Genomic DNA, 24,924 nt, shown 5'->3' on the forward strand with positions numbered 1-24,924 from the left:
ACTTAAATTTTTTAAGGTAACACAATTTTTCTATTTGTAATAAACACAATGATACACGAAAAATTAAAAAAAATATATGTTATGAACAATTTTAAAGTCTCATCTAGAATAGGATCTTATATCCCATATCTCAGTGATATCAAAAAAATCAAAGGAATAATTTTTTACTATTATAGAATACAACGTTTGTCGTAAGGATTTTGTACAATTTACAGAGGTATGAAACAGCAATTTATCAATTTTTAACCAAAAAAATTCCAACATTTTTGCATTTTTCGATTTTCTATAGGTGCGTAAGCATCCACAGTTTATTAGCCATCGCATTAAAATTCTCATCAAATATATTCATAGATTTCATGAATTATTAACATTACCAACTAATAGTCTGTCAAATTACAAGCTTCCAATCCTTCGAATTTTCAATAATAAGATGAACATAGCAGATATGCTTCATTAAATTATCAAACGAACGTTATTAGTTGCTTTTCGGTCTGACAGATGATAGTATGAAAAATATGACGTAAATGTGAGGAACGCATTGTAAATTAGAATGGCGGAATTGTCACGAAAACCGGTATCAAATTTATGGACAAGCCGAGCTGGAAAATCTAAATCCCTCGTGATTGTCTGTCAATTATTTATGATTGGCGGCAATTTGTCCAATGGAGTATAAGCCCTGGCGGAATGGGGGTTTACCGGCTGTCATCCAACGTTTCGGACTATATTACTCGTTTTTATTCTTCCTCGCTAATGTAACAGTCACCACGAGCAAAAAATAATTTCCGACTAGTAATATCATGTTCCTGACAAACCCTTCTTTCGATATCTTTCGAACATCTCGATACTTGTTACTTCCAAATATACACATACTCCCGTTTTTAAATATTAAGGTGCTATAATATAGATGATCTTCAATATTAAACTTGTCAATTTAGATAAAAAGGGTGTAGTATTTTGCCAAGCCTATGGGCCAAACTTGGGAACACGACATACTTTGTTTTATCATAACAGTTTCAATATTATGTTTAAGCTTTTGAATTTTATTTTATACACATCATGAAGGCATTCGATAAATACAATTTTGATTGCAGAATTTGTTTCATAAATTAAAAGACTACAGACGTTATATTGTAGAACGTTAAGTATACGATTTGAACACAATAACCTAAAGCTAACAATCCTTCGGTCGATTAACTATGCCGAGGGAAAAAGGAAGGAGCAGGACTTCGTTATCGTCGAAAATTCCCGCGTAATAGGACTTGTAATGTCTAACGGGACGACATGCCATTGTGGCAAGTGTCGTGTCGCAAAAACGACGCCACGCGTCGCCAACGGAAGGGAAACGAAAGATGTTGCGACTGGAATCCCACGCAAATATTTTCTGGGCCATTTCAGAGGAGACTCTGAATTCTTTCGACTTCATTCCAGCCGACGATAAGCCACGATATACGGAACGGTACTCGCGTGATACAGCCACATTGATCCACCCCTCGACGACCTAACTTAACCCCTGGACTTGACCGATCGTTTAATTTTGATTATATTTTAAATTAATGAAGTTACGTGAAAAGATAAGGTTAGAAGGTTATAGTTATCGTGTGTCGTTCACGCGTTTGGTTGATTGTTACGAGTTGCTGAAAATATGATATCCTTGATTTTTGATTGACTATAATTAGAAAATAATTAGTGTACTTTTGAAGTCAAATATGAAATTTTATGGTAATTGGTTTAACACATTTAAAGCAGATTTTTCATTTAACAACGAACGCAACAATATGATGATTGAGAGTATAATCTAGTCTTATATCGCTACATTTAATGATACGGAAGAGATGACTATCGTTTAAAAAATGTTTTCTTTCAATCTTTTACAAATATGATGAATAAAAGAAGCGAGACGTAAATACCCTAATATGTACTCTATAACTACTCTAATAACATCCTTATATGTATAGAATATACGTGACAAATCTGATACGTAATACATCTGTTCTTTAAGAAAAAAGATACTTTCATTTTCTTTCAAAATCTTTCTCTAGAATTTTTTTAACAGAGAGTTTAAAAAGTGTAGATATTAATTTTTTCTATCGGCTATCGATACCGAGTATCTCGATCTCACAATCAAAAAACGTTCGAACGAACAGCACCAAGGGAATGTGTCGATAAAAGGAAACTTATAAAACAGATGTGAAAGAAAAAGCATTTAGAAAATATTTCAAAAGCTATTAAAACTTTTTCAGTCGAATAATCTTTCTCGCTCTCTCTTCTATGCTGCTTAGTTCAGGAAAAGAACCTTTAGGAGATAACTTAATAATTGAACGAAATTGCCTTCGATAAAGTACCACGGAGCTATTTACCCCTTAATTTCCGATTTCCTTGCTGTAACTTTATGTTAACAGTTACCAATATTTACTTTTTCTTTTATTACTGAGTAGAAAACAAGCGCTCGAAAACATAAAAATATTATCATAACACTGAAAAATTTTCAATTTTGTGCATGTGAACTATCATAACTAAAAGAGACTATACGAAATGATTTTCAAATATCATTTTTATGTAACTATTTGTATGCAATAAACGTGAAATATTGACTTGTTTAAATACGTGAAATATTTGTTATACATTGATTCAGTTTTCATCGTCCAAAGATGAATAAAGAGTGCAATGAGTTAAAATTATACATGACTGAAACCTTTATAGCAACCTTTATAGAAATCTTTATAGCAAACCTTTATAGAAATCTTTATAGGAACGCTATTTAAAATTGATTACCAGATATTTTGAAATCTTATTCCACCGCAAACATTGTGTCAATTTTTAATCAACCAAAGCATCATTGATAAAATTAACATAACGTTGTCCACAATCCTTGGTTCAAGTTTCACAAGAATCAAAAATCAGTTCAAAATGCGCGAATTCATCGATATCAGCGTGCAAACCGCGTGCGCGCCGGTGTTTACAAATTTATATCAAAGATTGTCTCTGCGGTGCGATATCAGCAGCAACACTTGTTGCTCTTTCCTTCTTACAAAAGATTGATGTTTCCATTTCTCATTCAACGAGACTTATATTCATTCATGTATCGCTGGAAAATCATTTCGACACCCTACATTCCTCGTAGAACGATAAGACAAGCGTTTAATAATAAATAAAACGAGACTCACCAGCCACGTTGACGAAAATCCAGTCTTCAGGAGCCACGTTCACCGAAACCACGCGTTCTTTCCAATTTCTTCACTCTTCGCTCTCGTTTACCCTCTCCGTTTATGATTTCCCCGCCATGTCACGTCGTAGCTGAGCTTTCGTAGTCCCTAGAGTCTTCTTACCACAGATCGCACTGCACGTCACTGTGTCCCTCTTCCTATGTCTCTTTCTTTCCTCTTCCTTTTCTTTATTCTCACGTGTTTCTATCTCCAACCACTCAACGAAAGTTCAACGATGTACAGTGTACAATATATTTCTATACAATACAAAGTTCACCACACCACATGATCACGCGACGAAATAGAGGATTTACATCAAGTTCACGGCTTGTTTCCTCATAGAAGAGAAATATCTCGAAATATAGAAAAGAGAGCTATCGATATCTTGCGAGTAGAATTCTTCTGGTGTCCTTTTTTCTCATACAACGTTTCGAATAAGAAATAAGACGAACTAAGGTCCCGAGAATGATAAATTATAAAATGTAAATATCGAAATTTTCAGTCGAATTCCTCTTCGCGGAAGTATTTTAACAGAACGCAGAGTGCACGGCGAATCTCGTCACGTGGCGGCAAACATTGATCGTGAACGACCTTGGTGTCTCGGTGCACGCTCTCCCGAGAAGGTCACCAGCACGTCATTCACCTATTACCAAGATCAAAGACACGAATTGAATGCTTTAATCCTTTGAAGACCTATGGAGGAAGCGTTTTACGACGAGGACACGCAAACTCCAGCGTTATCATCGATCATGAAGAAACGAATCAAGCACGAAGAAACGACATGAAAAAGGTTTTCAGCATGACGCGTCCTCTGCTGGCTGGTACCACCAGTGGACGCAACCGCCGCGTGTTTCTGTCAGATTTTCCTGTGTTTATAGTTTGGGTTTAGATCGTTCTCCAAGAGACCACGAGGAACACGTCCGTTCGCGAACTGTTCGCCAAACGCACTGACGATCCCTGCGGCTGGTTCGCCGGTGACGTTGTGCCTTCGCGGGTTCGATTCCCGGATGAGCATGCGCCACGTTCCATGCTTTGGAGGGAGGCTGCTACTCGCGGAGGTGCATCCACCACGGGAGGGTGGTTGCCAGGCGGTTTTTCCTTTTTCTCGTCTTTCCCAACTTTTGTCTCGTCCCATCTTCTTTCCTCCTAACCCTCGTTATACGGTGGAACTCCGTTTATATTAACCTGTGGAGGGACAAGCAGGTGAATATAGGCAGATCGGTAATATAAGTCATTGGTGATCCATAGTCGTAATCGTATGCATTTGTGGGAAATTTGAAGGTGTAAAAGTCTATTGAAAGCACATCCATTAATCTGAAAATATAAATCGAAACTACAAGATATTTATGCATATATTTTACAGACATCACAGAACTATTTCAACAGCTAATTTTCTACTATATTAATAAGCCTAAATATTTAGTGAGACTACGCTTATTATATGTACGTGTTAAAAGGAATATTCATAAATTATACTACTTTTTTGCAGTGACTATCTTGTAATTTCTATATACGTTTTTAGATTGTAGTTTCAAATTTTGTTAATATAATCATGAAACGTAGCTTATTAGTGTATTTTTGTGAAATATTTCTTTTTTTTCCGCGGGAGCGGGTGGAGGGGATTTGGTTGGTGGAGCAAGAAGATAAGATTCACCGTTTCGATTCGTTTAAAGGTCGAAATTGAATTTACTTCCGGATGAGGACGTGTCTTTGAACGTTCTCCCTCTTCCAACGAGGATTAGGAAGAGGAATTTAATGAGTTCCTTCGACATGAATCCTGGTGGAAGTTTGACGATTTATTTTGCTGTTTCTGCAGGACGCGGATTTGTTAGCCGGCTAACGGTCTCTGAAGCGAAGTTGAGGGGTAATTACGTCTTGAGCACTTGTTGCTCTTGCTCTTGTTACATTTCTGCTTGTATTCTCTGCGGATGCGTTACATGGTTAAAGGGCGGCCTCGCTGTAATTGCTGCCGCGTCGAAGATTTCATTTAATTTCGACGAGTGTCTTGTAGGTGATATTACGTGTGCCTTATCTTTATATAATGCGAACATTTTCTTGTATTTTTTTAAATATAAACTTTATTGTACATATATCCGGTATTTTTTAAAAATAATTATTAAGCTTAGCGCGAGTCAAGATCATCTTCAGAGATTTCTATTCTTAAATTTTTCTAGTGCAATATTTTTCTTAAGTAATTGACAAATTTTTTTAAAGCATTATATGGGCTTTACACATATGTATGTATATTAAAAATCGTTATTCTTAAAACTTTTTAATATACTACTTTTATTAAATATTATAATAATTAACGAATTGATGTTAGCAAAAATTTTCATTTGTAAATTATCTAGAATTTTCTACAAGTTTGGCTATTTGCACCCACTTTAAAATTTCGTTAGAAATATCTTTAATATATAGAAGTCTACGTCATTTCACTTTTGCACAGTATCGATAAAAAAGAAGGATGCAGTGGGCAATCCAATCAAGACATTCGAGCAAAATAAAATAAAATAAAATTCGTCGTCGGTCGCTCCAATCAGAGAGCGCATTCACTTACACCAGACTTCATTCATCGAACGATTCAGCCGCGTAAATTTCGAATTTCAGAAGCGTGTCTAATTTCATTATTGTGTCATCGTATATAGTATATAGTATATTTGCTAAGTATCAGATTATAATTATTTGCAGATGTAGGGAAAATTACGTATAATGAAATTTATATACATATAGTAAAATTTATATGTAATGTAATGTATGTAATGTAATTTTTCAAAAATTATTCTAATTTCTTCTATAACGTCGAGTATATTGCATAGTTAGTCATAATTTGCAACCATCACACTTAAAAAGTATATTTAGAAATAGTTCCTTTAATGTTTATAAATAATCTAAAATGACGATTGGATGTTATGCTTTAATAATTTCAGACATTTGAAGAATGAATTTTTTTCATTCGTATACGACTGAATGTAATATTTTTCTTTTTAATACTTAATTCCCTTTATAAGTTTGAACGAATTGTGACCTGGATAAACTAATTTCATAATACATTGTATTATTACATTTTACCGTTATTGCATAGATAACTTTACTGTTTATTTCCATATATTCACCATTGTGGTGTATAATACACGCGTAATAAATCGTTTCTCGCCAATTATGTCTTCCTCGATAAAAAAAATATGTCGTTTATTCAACTGCTTTCATTCATAAAGAATTGAAAATCCACATAAAACTGTTGAAAAACAATTCATTTTTCCAAATTTTAAATATCATATTCACTAACGAACATCTAACATTCCATTTTTAACGTTCTAGCATATAACCTGTCACATTTAAGTCATTCCTATCGAAATTTCGATTAATTCAAAACTTGATATCGTCGATCGATACTCACCATTTTTATCTATATACAATGTACGATGCGTGCTTCCCGCCAATTGCATCTTCTGCGATGAAACAAAGATATCAATTTCATTCGCCAAGATAATCAAAATTAAACGAATCTTACGACAAAATCTATACAAATTCCAATACCATGCCACTTCACTACTCTACAAATATATACAAATATACAAATATATACTGAAAATCTGTCTCTAATATTCAATTTTCATCGTTTTACACAACAACGTTTACCAACGTTCAACATTCCTGTGAGATTTTTCAGATTTCAATGTCAAATCAACATTCGTGCCTCTCAAATTAGATCATTCCTCCACGGTTTATTTTACTTATTATATCCAATAACAATTCTATATACACCACAATATGATTACGTTGCACATTATTATAAAACATTCGTACGGCCCTTCACTCGCAAAATTTCAAGTACACAAGAAACGATCAACTATTCGCGAGAACCACGACGCATATTAACTTGCTGCCCCCTGTAGGAAATTTAGGTACAACATAACATAGCGTTCACGTTTTCTCATTGGCTGATCAAGCATGAATTCGCTCAGCAGCCTCGACAACAACGCCAGATTGAGACAATACGCGTCGGCTGCTAGCAGTAGCAAAAGGAATGCTCTTGGGGCCGTGGGGGCACGGTTAGTACGAGAAACCCAGTTAACTTGGGCAGGTTGATTACGCGCGGCAGGTGTCACGCGCTAAAGTTATCAAGTTTCGTCTAACCGCGTGAAATACCTTACGAATTACAAGCAAGAGTTCTCTCCGCGCCCTTGCCTGTGCCGCAGTTAATTGCACTCGCGACCAACGAGCACTTTCCGTTTGCGGAAAAGGCGAAACAAGGGACGGAAGAGAGAGTTGACCACCGCAACGCCACTTTCTACGCACCGCAGACTGTTCCCTCAAACTTTACCGCCTTCCTAATTTCGTTCGTCGCGACTTTTGATTATGTCTGATGCACCAGCCATTGCAACAAGAAGGTAAGAAATGACGGTTGAAAACTGTTTCGAGTACGCTTAACCTCAAATTGCGCAAATTTTATGTACTTATAATACATAATTAGACGTAGGAGGGATACGTATGTATGCTTTTAGTGGACAATTAAAATTTTTTAGATTAGATATTGCAATTGTGTATGTGCGCAGGGACATTCAGTGTTGTGGAACAATTATGTGCATGTATATTGGTAAATTATTATGACACTGGTGAAGCGAGGTTAACATAAAAAGTCACTGGGAAGCTTGACCTGTAATGAACCATGTATTTAAATCTTTTGAATGGATTTTCGAACCGAATATTGTGAATTAATGCATTTGATCGTATAAAGATATTATAAATAATACTAATGATGAAATGAAATTAACCCGAAAAGTTACTAGAAAATTATTTTATTTTGAAGTTTACACCAAAAATGTCCATGTATTCAAATTTCTGATTGCATTTTTTATCATCATTTATATAAAAATATTATAATTAATACATGGTGGTCAGTTAGTTGATATATTAATATATTTAGTTTCTTCTAACTTTTGCAAATACTCCTGTATATGTAGTTTGAATTGTTATCTTACGTCAATATAAAATTTGGTCCTATTAATCGTTTCCCTAATGAATCATTAGATTTTGCATAAGGACAACAGAATTTTTAATCAAGTATGAAATTTAAAGATGCGAAAATGCATACAATGTAGGAACATACATAAAATGTCCAGAGTAAAATAATCGTCACAATTTTTAGTAGATGAAATAAGTCCTATTTTTTTATAACAATACAATGTTTGTTAATGAAGTTTTTTAATAATATAAATAAAACTTAGCAAGCAAATTTTAAAAATTACAAGCTGTATAATTATCTTATTCGACGAGGGCGATATTTCAGACCAATATTCAGGTTTCATCTTCCAATCATATTCATAAAAATATGTATTTACCAAAACATCTATAATCTATCGATCATTACAACAAGAATTAATTATCAAAAGTGAAAAAAGAAGGCATATTCTTTTCTGTAACACGTGTGATTTATTCGGAGGGATTTTCATTCGGAATTTTATCACGGTCTACGATTTAATGTTTGCATGTATTTAAATACATATGTGACAATACGTAATTCGATTTTCGCGCGTGTTTCCCCCACTCCTCCGCTTAACCTCGTATCAGCATACGAATTTCGCGTTGGCGGTAATTTCAGGGGATGCATTTCTCGCGGATATAGAGGTTCCGCTGCATTATCAAAGAAAATTCTGGGTTAAAACGTTGAAGCTCGAAGCTTCAAGCTGAATATCCGGCAGATTTTTTTATCCGCTCGCGATTCGCGCAGCGATAAAGAAACGTATTTTCCTCTTTGACGATGTGTTCGCGCATCTCCGAATTAGTTCTCGTACCGGTGCTGGTTACATTTTGTATAATTGCGAGTGGCTTGTCGCTCTACAATCCGCGTGTGTATGATTATTCATGCCACGAGCGAGTTCTCGTTCTCAGAGTGCGTGGAATCGTACGATACGTTCGTCCTCGTTCATCTATATCGCGAAATTACACAAGAAAATGTATTACAGACTTTCCGTTCAATAGAAACTAGGACTTTTTAAGAGATTCTAGAGAAGCAGCCGAGGTTTAGCTTTCATGAGAATGTCACGAGGTTAATTACTACTAGATTCGAGATATTTATGCATTTAGGGAAAATTTTAGTTTACAAAAATGCAGAGAATTCATGTAGCATGCAAGTTAAATTATCTAATGAAAATTTGATTATAAATTTTACGACAAAACTTGTGTCGAATATTAATTTCTTTCACGATGTAGAAAGTTAAATTTCAATCATTTTTCAATTTTCTGCGAATTACGATAGAGAATACGCACAGGATGTATAATCGTAAATTTCGATGGAAGAATAAATTCAAGTTCGTCGGGGATCTTTAATTCATTTCGCAAACAAGTTTCACCTCCCATAGGAATTACTTTTTATTCTCCTTTTCTTCCTTTTTCGAGGAATTGTATGAAATTCGCACAGACGAGCCTTCTTCAATTCACCATAAAAAGAGTGATTTAAGATTCCGTCTGCATTCTTAGAATTATATCTCTATCATCCATTTTGTACCCTCCAATCGCGGGTCTGGTGCAAACGCATTTTTCTTCCGATACTAAGAACGGGGAGCGGCGTAAGTTATTTCTTTAGTTCGATGCTGTGAAAGTCTTCGAGGGGTAACATCGTCGACGATACCATTTCATCTCCCGATTTGTTATATTTACGAGAAATTTCGTTCAATCGGGCACTCCTGTGGAATTAACCCGCTGAATTTGCATTGATTCACAGAAGTATTTGAACATTTATAAAAATTTTCCATGAATATAGTATGTGTTATACTAAACATACATTTTCAAATCGGTCTCAAATTCTACCAATATAATTTTGATAGTAGTGTCTCATTACAATACTAACGAAACTTTAAATGTTTTGTGTGACACACATGGTATATTTTTAAAGATTTCTATAAATGTTGGAATATTTTCTTGAATCAATGTATTAGGTTGTCCGAAAAGTTTCTTTCGTTTCATAAGGTGATAATAGATGAACAACAATTTCTGTTTTATATTATTTTATTCAATTAGATATGATCCATTTCGTTCTATTTCTATTATTATATTCATGCATAATTTAATAAATTAATATAAAACAAAAAACATTGTGCGTCTATTATTTTCTTATAAAACGAAAGAAACTTTTCGGACAACCTAATATATATAGATTCATATGTCTCAGTTGAACGAAAACAGCTAAAACTACTTTCATCGACTTCCATTAAATTCGAAGCACGTACAAAGGCGAAAAATTAAAGATGAATGTTATCCCATTAAAAGATATAATTCAAAAATTCCAAATACATAGCTATATACCGCTTTAAAGAGCTTTCAACTGTGGAGCAAAAAGCGCGCGTTGCCCCCACCAATACTCTACGTGTACGTGTGGGGGTACGGCGACATCGTCTTTATCGTCTGGTCGGAGTGATTAACTTCCCTTTCATTAACGCAGTATTCGTGACCTTCGTCGTATCCAGCGTTGGCGGTCTCTTCCTCGTCCCATGAAGCGTTTCTCGTGCATTCCTCTCGCATTTTAAACCATCTCATCCTCCGGTTATATCTTACCTTACCCTTTCTATGAAAGTCTGTCGAGGCTCGAGTTAATAATGTCCTCACAATTAATAATCGTGAAATTAATACCAAGACACTGGGAATAAAGATAGATAGAGCGCCGTCTTGTCCTCTCTCTGTATAACCCCTCTTTTCCACGCTCGCCTGTTTTCACGCCTTTATCCGCATTCGCCGTGCACCGTTCAGGATTAAACCTTATCGTCGGCTTTCTCTTTGCATAGGATCGCATGAAAGACGCGATCTCCAGCCCGCATCTTTTTACCAGAACCGCTTTGATTTCCATCCTTCTACTTTGATCGAATCTTTGATACGCGTTTTCGACTCTCGAATTTACTTCATTCGTTCTTCCTTATGTTGGTAATGCTAATTCGATTACATCTGTATATAACTTGATTTGTATCACATGAACGAATTTCTAATATATTTTTACGTATAAATTCTGGGTAAATATTGATTTTTGAAGATTTTGACAAGCTACATAACATTTTAAGAAAACCATTCTTATTATCTTTATATTTTTATTATTTGTGCTTATATACATTATCGATCGTCATATTGCTAATAAGTATTTCAGCGGAATATTTTAAGGCAACTATGCGCTAAATTTATATACTTTGTATGTATAAGTTTATATCTTAATATTTATGAGTAAGCTGTACATTTGGTATAGAAGAAAAATAAAAAGAATAAAATTGTCGTTAACGTCTTCGTGAAACTATAAAAGATACTATACAAACTACAAAATTCGCTATATTCGCAATATTCTATGCTATATTCTGCATACAATATTATACATTATAAACACTTAATTATATTCTATAAAGTAGAATAAACTAACCAGTATTAGGGAATTTTTGAGGTTGTGCATTGGATTGATGCATTGCTCTGGTGGTGTAAAATATTTTTACTCAGCGGAATCGTTGATCGAAAGAATTAATTGATTCCCGGTGCGATCGTTCAATCCCTTCAGATTGCATCCTTCTCCGTCCTATTCGCGCGATGAACAAACTGCACGCCGGTGCTCTCTGAAACGAATTTGGCAGAGCTCAAGGTTTGATTTCATCGAGCCGGTCTATTGGCTAGGGCCTGGCTTTTCATCGGATGCGCGTTCCCACGTAGCGAGCAATTGATTTAAAAGTAGGATAGGTCATCGATTCGCCGCGTGGTCTTTCAATCGGGATTGGTAAATGAATCGATTGATGAAAGGAGGACCAACGAATTTCCCGTAACTCCGTACTTTTCCTGTGTATTATCGAAGCATAACGTCCGGGATTACGTTTCACGATTGGAAACGACAGTCGAGCTCTCGTGTGGTCGTTACAACTTTCGGTCTCCTTCCAAAACACGTCTCAGCAATTTCGCCTGGATACGTATACTCCCTGCATTGGAATTTATCGAAACTTCGTAATGTTCTCCGGCATTATATAGAGTATTGGAAGTTTATGCTATGGGTGTTTTATTTCGATCGATATCGGTATGCATTTCTTTCGACATATTATCGTTATTGCAGAGTTTCGGCAAGTAGTATGAGGTTTCAAGAAAGAGAGACTTTAGACATTAAATGTGACTTCTCGAGAGGCAGCGATACTCCCCTTCTTTGTAGCCAATGTTACAATTTATTGATATTCTAGAAAATGTAAGAAGTTACAATAAAATGTTTGTTTAGTAAAAAATTTATGTCAATGCCCCAAACTAAAATTTGTGAACCGAAGTAAAACTTTTTAAAGCTACAACACATTAAATTTTCCGTGAACTCTTTCTTTTGTCCATAATTGATCTCAATCTCGATGCGTAAATCCCACGCGCGTTTCACGTGTCTCTTCTGCGTTCTATTCATCCTTTTCTAACTTATATTCTGATGGTGTTCACCCTCTCTCATTGTTCCGCGAGAGAATCTAATGAATTTAAGCCGTCAATAATACGTGACGTCGGAAGGGCGGTAGAAACCCTCTCCGGTGGGAACTCGAAAAGCTGCTGCGAGAGTCGTGTGTCGTCCTGGTTTGCTCGATACGAATTCAGTTGTACGCGAACGTACACACATGAGATTACGTACGAACGAAGGGACCGGGTTGTACACAACGAGAAGCAACGGGTCGAACGCAGTCACTGTGAAATTAACGAATTTTTCACGATAGGCACATTAACTGCTACCGATTGGGTCAGCAGAAGCGTCGAACCGTTTATGACAATGATGCGAACGATCCCGCGGAATGACAGAAATACAATCGAATAGCTTCGTGGGTATATATATATATATATTTTTTTTTTTTTTTACCTGGGTACGAACTTGACGCCGCGTTTCTCTGCACGTGTGAATGGGGAAATTGCAAAATGTGAACCGTGAATCGTGATTTACAGGGAAATCTGTCTTTGGTGGATGTTTGAAATGGTTGGATTTTATTTGGGAACGTATAACTGAACTGCGCTGAACTTATAATCTTTCACTTTTGAAAATTCTTTATCTCAACAATATGCAGATTAAAATTACACTCTTGTCAGAAAATCTGTTAGCAGAACACAACTATTTATTCTTAATTTGCCCAGCAAGAAATACTTCGATCACCTAACCATCCAATCTAGGTACATAGATAAAACTTTCTCTTTCTAACTGCTATAGCATCACATGGAAATAAAGTCCTTAACCAAACGATACTCAGGTAGAACAGTCGAACTAACGCATCGAAATCGCGCGTTCGATAGGCCCATGTTACTGGTACGAGTTTAGAGAACGATCCAATTAAACGAATACTTCCGAAACGTATAATCATTGTACGCTTCGAAATGAACCCTTGGTGGAGGACACGGGGCTACGTTCGAAAGTCGAGGATCTCGAAAAGTCGAGTATCGCGATAAGGGTGGTAGCGGGTGGTGTTAGGGGTAGAAAGTGGGGAGTTACCAGTAGAATTTCCGCCTTCGTGCACCTACGACCGTTGGGCAGGGCTAATAGGATTCGCGAAATTAATTACCTGCATTTGCATAAGCCCCCGTAAACGTTTTTCTTTTCTACCCTGGCTCCTCTTGGGCCGAGGAACGAGAGAGGAGTGAGGCGGACGAATAATTTTCACGAAGAAATTCGTGATTACGTTAACGATATCCTCCTCTCTGTTACTTCCGAATATTCGTCGTCTTCTTCTCATCTGAATCGATCTCTCTTTTTCTCTCTCTGGCGTCGCTCTCCTTTTTCTTCTATTCGGACTGGAACGAGCCACTGCGTTACGCCGTTGCGTTTACATCGTCAAGAACGACATTGTCCTCGTTGCCGTGCCACGTCGTCGACTATGGGCATAGCACGGCTAACGAGATTTGTCGTCCAGGATAATTAGATTATCCGTACTCTCTGGACGAGTGGGGGGAATTCACATAGACACGAAAACAGGAAAACGAAGTATCCATACCGCAAGGATGACGCCATTCTGTAACGAGCGGCCATATGTTTGATAATTCGCCGGAGGAAAAATCGCACCGTTGCTCGTAAAGAAGGGCCGCGATCGGCCCGGGTCCGATTTTGATGAAACTTTGTAGAACAGTCCAGAAAAAGATAGTAGCTACTTATCTTTTTTAACTGCGACAATTCAAGTTCAAGGGATGAAACCAACCTCCAAAGTTCGACTCCCTAGAAGTTAATTTAGAAATTGCCGAGTTATACAGATAAAAAATTTTATCAAATCTTTTTGATAATATTAATTCAATTTTATGTGTCAAGACACTTTGCCTTGACAGTTACACGCTTCACCTCAAGCTCTCACAACTTCAACATTTTCAATTTCCAAGTTTAGTTTCTCTTTAACATCCTAGGGGTCACCTCTGTACGGTGGAGGCTTTTAAGAAAATGCATGGGAGTCTGAGTTGTAACCCCTGCGAAAATTCGTCGGTGGCTGCGTATTCGTCGAAATTACTCGCGATCCGTGGTTTTTGATCTAAAAAGCGGAGGGGTCGGCGACGCCAGGGATCTCGTGGCATTCACGAAGCTATTGTCACGAGGAGATCACGTGTGTGATGCGCGAGAGTGGGACTCAGCCGGCCTCGGGACATCGAATAATAGATATTACCACAAAAGCGGCGTGTGCCGTCACGTTGAAAATTGATTGGACATGTACCCGGTGGTTGATAAGGCAACCTCTTGTTACACGTGCCCGTGGATATATGCACTTGTCCACCATTGCAACGAGAGCAAACGTAAATCGCAAATACTTCGCTTTTCTGTCGCGCGCGCTGCGTCGCGCCGAATAGAACCGTATGCAAATGGAATCGCAATCGAGAAATCCAGCGCTCGTTCCGTTTAAGTTCCACCTAGCCTTCTATTGTGCCACGGTGCTTTCTGCACCGCGACTGTTATTAACGCTTTAAGTTATTCATACCACCGGCTGATGTGGTTCCACGCAAAAGACAAATACGAACGATTAAATTCCAGTCGTATTCTCTGTTCTTTAATTTAATTGGACAAACGGGTCGATTGTTCCTTGGAAATTAATATTTGATTTTATTGATTGTCATATGTATTATTATCATATTCTTATTTTTGTGCATTGTACTATCTGCAGATATGTCATCGGGTCCTATATTTGTCAATTTCTTCCATAGTTTAGCATATCTCTTGTTACAATATGGACCATGCTAGTTGACTTCATAAATTAAAATACATACGATTATTTTTATACTCTATACTATTATCAGTACGCAGTGTGTTGTTGTGTACGGTGTACAATATATAGTTATGTACTTTGTTACTGGACGAGAGAGCATAACGATTAAACACGATGAGAAGTTAGGTCGATTCTCATAATTTTTAGAAAAGATTGGTCTGTCTTTATAACTTCAAGTATTCATCGCGTTCTAATCTCCTTCTAACGCTTTTATTACATTACACGCACTACACAATATTGTTAAGCTTGAGGGGCACTATTACGTTTGAATCTTCCCCATTTCTTGCCTCCTTTTTTTTAGCAATATTCTCCGTTCCTGTAATGACTACAGGAAAAAGGTGGAGACGTCGTGCACAATAAGCAGTATTCCCTCCTACACAGTGGGATGATATCCCTTTTACACCGGCTAAAAACGTCACATCTCCATAGAATGCTGTTGGGAATAATTCCGTGCGAAAGTTCGTCTGATTATATGATGACAGGTTATTATGTAAAATATAATCGTGTGGTTGAATGGCCACCTTCAATCTCGACGTATCGTCGATTACAATAATAACGGTGAATAATCGGTTGTGAAACAGTACTGTTATTATTTCGTGCAAACGACATTTTACGTGCACCTGGTCCATAAAATACCGATCGATGTAAGAAATTGGCGTACAGTTGCTTTCACACACTTTCCACTGCATCTCCATTAAATCCGAGATTGAACTGGTTACATGCTCGTGAAAGTATCGTGTAATTGATTCTGAAACGGATTATGACGAGAGCAGCACAAGAAAAACAGTATTCCTTTCATTGGAACGAATCTGAAAGTTAATGAACGATTGGGTAATTCTGTTCAAGGTGTGTTCGTAATTCTACATTTTTAAGTGGGGGATCAAGTCGCAAAGTAGGTGATTATTGCACTGTCGATTATATTTACATATCAAAGAATGATATTATTAATCCTAAATTTGTACGAGACTTCATGCTCAGTGCTGTAAACGCAGAAAAAAGAAAAAGCGGAAAAGAGGAAGAAAATGATACGACGGTTCCAAGTACAATCGATAGCTACAATGCGCCTAATGCTGGAAACAGGAGAGTCTCCTTTGGTTCAGTCTCGCGAGCCGACACCATCCAGAGATTGAAAGTCGATTGAATGGCGACGCTGGACAGTAGCAGCAATAGATACACATCAATTGTGCCTGTGAACTTGAATTCGGGACACAATAGATCCAATGAAACGCATCATTATTGTCTGATTCCTCTCCCTTCCTTTCTCTATGTCCCTTCTTTACCACACTCTGTTCTCTCTGTCCACTCTGACGAACCCGAAAACACGATCTCCGACCAAAGGTCCAATGTACCTGGAGTATCGATTGTGCACGTATCAACCACATTCATGCTCGACACCGGGAAAAGCGGTCTACATACGATTGATCGGAAAGTTCGAACTGTCGCGATAACCGATTTCTAGCCCCTAGGGGACGCACTTACGTTTCTGGCCATACCTACGATGTCGAATTGACATGTTCGATCGATAACGTCGATACGAAGCGTGTTTATCATGTTTTACCCCGGCACCACCGCCGCGATGCAACGGATTTTCCATTCGAGACTATCTCTGTAATGTCGTGTTAATTGCTTCTGATCAATCGTTGATAACGTCCGGCGTCAATAATCGATGACATTAGCCGATTGAGAACAAACTGAACTTGGATCTCTGATTATGGGACTACTAAAAATCAAGCTCCCCTCACGAGATTCGTATTTCTAGTGTTATCTGTAAGTTACCTTTCTCATTTCGGCTGTGAGAATAACAACCATGGAGAAAAACAGTATCTTGAAAATCTAATTGATAGCAAATCGACGAGAAAGAAATGCGAGTGAATTCTGAAAATCTATTTGGACGCTTATAGTCTACAACAAAATTCTTCGTATATCTTATAAGAAAGCTATTTTTATGTAAACAAATCCTGTATAATACAAAGAAAAAATACAATTATATTTTGTAAGTCCATCGAAGCACAGGTATAAGACATTTTTGTATAGATTGATAATCTTCGATTGAGGCTCGGTTCGGTTTCTACACTATCTTGTAGTTTATATTATATTTTATATTACAATTTAAACTTTCTATTATTTACAAAAAAGAAGCTTTAACAAGTTCCTAGCTATCTCTTGAAGTTCACTTCATTTTCTCTAAATACTTACAAGCAGGAGTATATCTATAATTATGAACGATCAACTATATCAAATCAAACTTTCAAACCAGTATCCTGAACGATGGTCGACCGTTTAGCATTGGAACGCTTCAACATTTTGGATGGCCGATTCCCGGTTACGATACGCGAGGAACAAAGTTGAGCGGAACTTAGACAAAAATATCCGCGAGCTTGCTGGTCGTGCGGTATCAAAAGGAACGGAGGGAAATGGAGGGAAACGGTCGGACGTGAAATAGCATAGAATTCCGAAACAGGGTTTAGTCTGTGGCGAGTAGCAGGGTGGTCGGCCCTATCGATGCAACGACGAATGGTCGGGAGAGGAGGAGTTCATTACGCATGGAAAAATAAACTAAAGGGAACTGCTCGACTGCGGGACCAGTAGAGGAAGGCCGGTGCAGCATTCAATGCCACGGCCCTCTACCCCGTCTTCCTCTTTCTCTTTGTGCCCCACGGTAGGATCCCTCATCGAGAGTACCTCCATGGCCCTTATCCTGCTTTGCCTCTTCCTTCTTCGTATTGTGTCCTCCCTTCTCCATACTCTCTCACTCCCCCATTTCGTTGCTCTGCCTTATGACCACGCGAGCCGCGTAATGACTTAACCTCTCTTGCTATTAATCATTGAAATTAACCTGCGCTGTGCTAGAAGAATTAAACTGAATTTCGATCCTGACTACTCTTTATCGTCCCTTGTATTTTCGTTCGATTCGCCATTCATTTCGCGTATAAACTTCGTAGTATCGGCGTTGGTTAAGAGACCTAACGAGCCTCGATAACGTATAAATGGCAGAGAAAGGTATTCCGGGAGAGGGGCAATAAAAAGTAGCTTCGAGCTTCCCGAATCAAGATCTTTTCTTACAGACTTCAATTTTGAAAGTATTATATGTGAAAGCTTATTGGTTGTGATAACTGATATATTTATTACAAATTATTATAAACGATTCCATTCTATACTTTGCTAAATTACTTAAACTTCAACAGTTCGATTTTCTCAGTAGGTTTTCTCTACCTTGTGCATATTTCCGAATACTTAAATGAAGTATAAAAATATTCAAAGTAGATATAACATAACTCATTACAACAATCGATAAATGAAACTCTATTTAAATTCCTCCTTTTTAGTTACGTTCGCAAGAATCTAAAATTGCATAAATATTTGCAGCTTAATTATAAGTAATATATTGCGTACGCAATAGAAGAACTAAAGAAAAAATGAAGAGTAGATTTTGTCGTTTTGTGTTATCGAGTATTCCGTTTCATGTTATCGAGTACTTCGTTCAAATAGCGCGAATTGGTAGTAGAATTCGCATGATATAAATAATAGTTTCTTTTCCGTTGGGTTAAATTCGCAGCAGGAGCAAAAGGACGCGACGGTGTAGTGTACGAATCCCCGAGAGGGTTCTAGGTAGCGAATCCGAAGCTCGCTTTATCGCGTATAACGAACGTCACTGCATTAAACCCTGTTGCAGTGGGTAAGCGATGGCGCCGTCGGCTATTGCGTAATCTGCAATTTTATGCATGCCTGTCCTAAACGCGGCGAGGCAGGAAAGAAAGTAGAGATTTCGTGTGGTCTCTGTAATTGCTCGCCGCGAAAATAGCACGATAATAACCAGAACCGAGGCCGGATATAAGGGAAGACGGTGCAATAACCAGCGGAACGATGTATTTAACCACTTACTTAATGCAACTCTGCGAATCTTTCTAATAAAATTAATGTCCCCCATCTACCGATGGAAATTTTTATTCGTTCGTAGATCTTTGCGTATATTAAAGCAACTCAGAGATTTTGATATGTTGGTAAAATTCGAGTTTTATAATTTTTCAATTCATTGATTTGGTGGATAAAGTTGTATGAATTTTATGATTACAAATGACAAAGTACTATAAATGTTCTTATGTTTTCTTTAACCTTATTTCTATCGAAACATAGAAGTTCGCCAAGCAGTAATGGCGATCGCTGCTCAAACATAACTGTGCAATCTGAACGGTACTCTCAGGTAGAAAATTAATCGTATCAATCAGAAAGCAGTTTTAAATTACCTATACGCTGGCTTATTGCAAGCTAGGTAGGAAGGTTGTTTCAGATTGGTCAGAATAACCAATGTTACCGTTTGTCCTGTACATGTATGTACAGTTCCTTTCACAAGTATAGGAACATTTGATTAAAAAACGTGATGATTGGCCTAGATCATCGACGAATTTATCAATTATTATTAACACTAAAAGAATAATCCTGTAAGGAACAATACATAATCGTTATTAATATGCATTAAAGATTTTATTAATGTGTGTTACCACTATTTATTATATTTTTAATGTATTCGATATTTATCATGATGTAATATGATTTGAAATAAGATTTAATCATTCTTATAGGTTTTAATAATTTCATAATAATTTTTAGGTCTATTTTCTGCAAGTCTGCCAACACTTCTGAACGAAAGTGTACATAAACACAGTATCCAAGAGGAATCAGAGGCAAAGGGTACGGCGTAGGTGAAACACATGAGAGGAGAGGGAAGGAAAGCAACAAGATACCAGTTGTCCGTATAATCTGTAGATCTGACCGCGCGTGTTCTGCCCATGAATCCCGTGGGTGGTAACCGCCTCGAGGGCCTGATTTACAGGTGTAACCAGCAATAACGATTCACGGGAACGATCGAAAAAGGTGTAGAAGAATACTCAAATAGAAGAATCAATCGTATTCCTGTTTTTGTTGCGTCTCTGCTTTTGTGCAGTGATACATATTTGAAAGAGAAAAACGAGGTTTTTGGGTTTATACTATATTCATTTAATTTCTTTAATCATTGCAGTTACATCATTTTCCAGTTATTTCAATTATCGTTAATTCATTTTTAATAAAAATGAATTGAAGTTATCGGAAAAGATATTCTTAGAAAAATTGATTGATATGTAGAACATTAAACGATATAAATAATCGTTCCGTAAATGTAGTAACGAGAGATATATCAAAGTTAAGTTAATTCTTTAAAATGGAACCTTGTATTTTTATGTTCATAATGGAGGTATTTAATAAATACAATTTTGGTTGCAGAATTTGTCCCATAAATTAAAATGTCTAGAATTTCTAGAACGTCCTAGAATCTTAAGTATACAGTTATGTACGAGTTTTCCATATGTCTGCAAAGAAAGAACGCACGTACTGTAATCGCCCGATCGGTGAATGTCTCAAATGTACATAAATGTATTAAACACCCATGGTGTTAGGTGGAAGATAGATTAAAGAAAACAACGTGAATAGATCCGGTGAAACTGTCTTGATTTACGGCGCTAGAGTGTTATATCGACACACGTCTCTGCGTGAATTGGTCACGTGCGTTTCAACCGATCGCGCTCCAGTGCTTTCATCAGGTGAACGTGACCGGTGATTATCGATTAGACGCATCTTCGATCTTGCATAGTAATGCGATCGTACATCGTGAAATCACGTAATAGCTGTCGCGAGTGCGCGAAGGGATTTGCATCTGTCAATCCGCAGTTACGACATTCCCGTCGTGAGTGAGATTACAATGATATTGTTATATCGTTCATACTTCTTCCTTTTTCTAATTAATAATTGCTTGGAAACAAAGTCGTGGCTCGATTATTATATGAAAGGTCATTTTATAGTTAATTATCAAGTGACTTTACTTTAAAAAATGTCTATCTCATCTATCATACTCCTCTATCTTATAACTTTTTACCATCATTTATAATTCCAGCACCCGAACAATTCTTCATCGTTTAATCTCAGTGATACATATAAATCCGGAAGCCACTATTTTCCGACCTGTACGTTATACGTAAAACAGAACAATACGTCAGAAGTATGTCACAAGGTACGTGCCTCACGCAACTTCTTACAATCTCATCTTTCATCATCTTTGACGATCATAATTCACGTTCATCATCCTCTTTATCAAAATTACCGACATCTGGAGACCACCTGGTCATCCGAGACACGGTACAGGTCACGATCATGCGATGATACGCGCGAATACAACCGCACGAATACTGCTCGCGACATATGCATGAAACAATCAGGTGTTCGTACGAAGCTCTCCAGCAGGTAGAGAAGGTAAGTAGCGTGTTTAAAGGCGGCAGAATCTTTGAGAACGATCTGCATCGTGTGTTCGCGAGAAATGGAGCGACTGGCAGAGCAGGTGCGCGTACACCGCTTGGGAAATCGCGGCAAAGTCTCTTTTCTCGTCATCTTTCTTTTTCTGTTTCTTTAATCCTTTCTCTCGTTATTGACTCGTTTCTTTTCTTTGTTTCTTTTTTTTTATAGGGCGGTGGCAATTTCCAGATTGTGCGCTGAGATTCGAAAAGTGTTAATTTGGAATGGAATGTTGGACGCTGGATTGACTGATATTTCGATTTCTTTTTATTTAATGTTTCGTCGATTGCTACTTTTCTGATGATAAATTTTTTTTACAAAGGTCACCATAGGATTATTGTTATTATTATTATTATAGTGTTTAGGTTCGTTGGTTTGTTCATAGCAAATATAATTTATAATTATACGTGCAAAGTTAATTAAAAGTTTTAATAAGAATTTACCAATTATGATATTTAACAGTATAATTAAAAATTCTAGTAAGAATTGAGTCTTTCAGGACCACGCGCATAAATATTTCTTAGACTGCATAAAGGAATTTTTTTGGCAATTATTGATAATTTCGATTTCTAATATCGATAATTGATATTAGAGGTAGTACATTTATTGCTTTATTAATTAATCAATCTTAAGAGTACAATGTTCGACCGTATATAATATAGTAACGCGCCAAATTATTACATTTTACTTCTCTAAAAGAATCAATGAGATTCGCAAGTTTCTCGCGAAACCACAATGTCCAGTTTCCACGAATTAAGTGGAAATTGCCATCGAGGCAATCAGTTTCGCGGATTGTTGCGTAACGAAGCCCGTGCAATGCGCGTTATCACTCGAAATTGAAGGATTTATTATATAATTAAAGTTATAACTCATGCGTACAGGTCATCGCACGGTATATTCGATAGCGAGATGCAATCGAATTTCGATCGAAGTCACGAGATACGTCGGTGACACCTGGAGTTCGATAATCGCTAATTAAAAATCGCAATGAAGCCCGAAGGAGGAAGACAGAGAGACAACCGTGTCGAGGATTTTTTCATAAGTGGGCCATTTTTTATTTTTTATTATTTTTTATATGTGTTTTTTTTCATTGCCCAGATGCAGTTGTCGGAGCGCGCGAGTGTTCTGGCAGGTGACATCTGCGAGGTTATCGTGTTATTTTTACTGGCGTTGTCGCGCGTGCACACGCGGTGGACCTGCAAATACACAGCCACGGAGAACGCTTGTCCCTTCGAGATATATATGGGGTGAGAGAAAAATGATTCACCCGGAACGTGGCGACGTTGATCTCTTTTCTTCAACGATGAAAAACGCGAAATAAGTCGCGTGTAGTTTTGTCCATGCATACAACTGTATAAGCACGTGCATACTTCTAATAATTATAAAACAAAAAATCTGATACTACTTATTTGAATGGATGTGGTAATTAAATGCTCCCTTAGAAGCCAAACAGATTAATTCCAGTTTTACATGATAGGATTCATAAAGATACGTAATGTTCAGCAATTTATTAGTATAAATAAACGCAAATTCTAAGATAAAGTTTAAAAAGCATTATTTGTAATCGTTATTCCCTGCTTTTCAATTTACGGAATTTATCAGTATGGCCTCTGAGTGATTCAAATACCAAATTATAGGATTTTCATATTTATAATAATATACATAGTTATAAATATAAATTATATATATACGCTATACTGTATATATTTATAATTCTAATAATTATTGCTTAACAAACATTTTCAAGGTATATATAGAGGAATTATAATGATGATGGATAACGATTTTTTCTGTCACCCTATACACGACCGATATGTCGACCGGTTACGTCAACAGCGTGTGCATCTTCGCTTCCACGAACTATTTATTTCAGAAGATAATCCTTAAAATTTACCGAGCGCCAGGAGATAAAGCACGGTTACCGGATTGTGCTTTTCTACTGGATAAAATGTTCCAGCAGCGTGTCTCAAATTCGCCACTCTTCTAAAATTCATACGATGCCCCATTGTTTCGTATCTTCGCGCGAACTCCCTTATGAATTTTTAAACTCCGGCCAGACCGTACTCGCGAGTCCACGCAAAATTTCTACCTGTTTATCCGCTGAAAAATAGTAGCTGCGTGCTGCAGTTTCCGCAACTTCGTTTCAACCAACGAAGACGAATAGCCAACCCGAACGAATAATTCCTACCGACTGGACGCAAAATACTCTCTCTATACAAATTCTACCAATGATCATACGGCCCATTGAACGTTGACAACGCCCACACAGATATTTCAAGAATTAGTACCAGTGTGGGCTATTTTCATATTTCTGTATTTAATGATCTTCCTCTTAAATTGCAATATTCGTTACCTTCGATTATTTTTTTTTCAAAACCATCTAACGATATTATCATCAATCATACCTCTATTTATGTGTACTTTGTATATATGATATATCACAGCTTATGATTTTAGGAAACGTTATAAAGAAAAAGCGTCAAGGATATATCAAATACGAAGAACAGAGTAAGAAATGTATTAAATACGAAGTAAAAGTATACAAAGTGTATTATATTCAAAATGGAACCAATTACGAACAATCCAGCAATCGTATATACACATACAGGAACCAAAAGGATCAGTTATGCTGGCAGAGAATCGATCAATTGCCGGATGATCGCGTTTGACGCGTCATCCGGAAAAAGTGACGAATAAACGGACTATTTGGAAAAATGCTGGTCTTCGAATTTTGTACTCGTTGATGGCCAAAGGCCCGGACTTCCAGGCTGACATATGGGACGCAGCAAAGAGTGCATGGTCGTCGTCACGTGAACAGGAATTCATCGTGAAACCGGTTGGTATTGCCGCAGGATCAATCAACTCTTTTGGCATTGTTCCCTTGGAAAATGGCACAGGATCGTCTCACGAGATCGGCTTTCAGCCTTCTTTCGTAGGTTCTACGAATATCCATCGTTTCATAACACACGTTAGAATACAACGTTCGCTAAATGCTATCTTCAACTCCTTTTCATGTTTTGACAAAAGAACAGTTTTGTGGCACGATGTATTCAGCCTTATATGTAATATTTATATTTAGTAAAGCATTAGTATATAGCATGAATAGATATCTTAACTGTATAATATATGCCAAATGTGATGCTGAACATCGGGTTTATTAATTCAACATATAAAAATTATTTAATTTATTTATAATT

The 24,924-nt window shown here is 37.0% G+C and overlaps 1 protein-coding gene and 1 long non-coding RNA gene across 5 annotated transcripts in view; one reads left to right on the forward strand and one right to left on the reverse strand.

The window, feature by feature from the left end:
• Positions 1-4,146, reverse strand: part of LOC100642498 (teneurin-m) — a 653,003-nt gene extending 648,857 nt beyond the window's left edge. For 3 of the 4 annotated variants that reach the window (XM_048410160.1, XM_048410161.1, XM_048410158.1), the window contains exon 1: positions 3,165-4,146. The gene's annotated coding sequence lies outside the window, so the exon portion shown is untranslated. The remainder of the gene's footprint in view (positions 1-3,164) is intronic. The other variant, XM_048410165.1, reaches the window with a different exon arrangement.
• Positions 4,147-7,227: 3,081 nt separating this feature from the next.
• On the forward strand, positions 7,228-24,853 carry LOC125385934. The gene is made up of 3 exons (XR_007225684.1): positions 7,228-7,594; positions 20,015-21,449; positions 24,185-24,853. It is a non-coding gene; the product is annotated as an uncharacterized LOC125385934 (long non-coding RNA).
• Positions 24,854-24,924: the final 71 nt, after the last annotated feature.

This window comes from Bombus terrestris, chromosome 11, assembly GCF_910591885.1.
Source record: "Bombus terrestris chromosome 11, iyBomTerr1.2, whole genome shotgun sequence".
In the NCBI taxonomy this organism is placed as follows: Eukaryota; Metazoa; Arthropoda; class Insecta; order Hymenoptera; family Apidae; genus Bombus; species Bombus terrestris.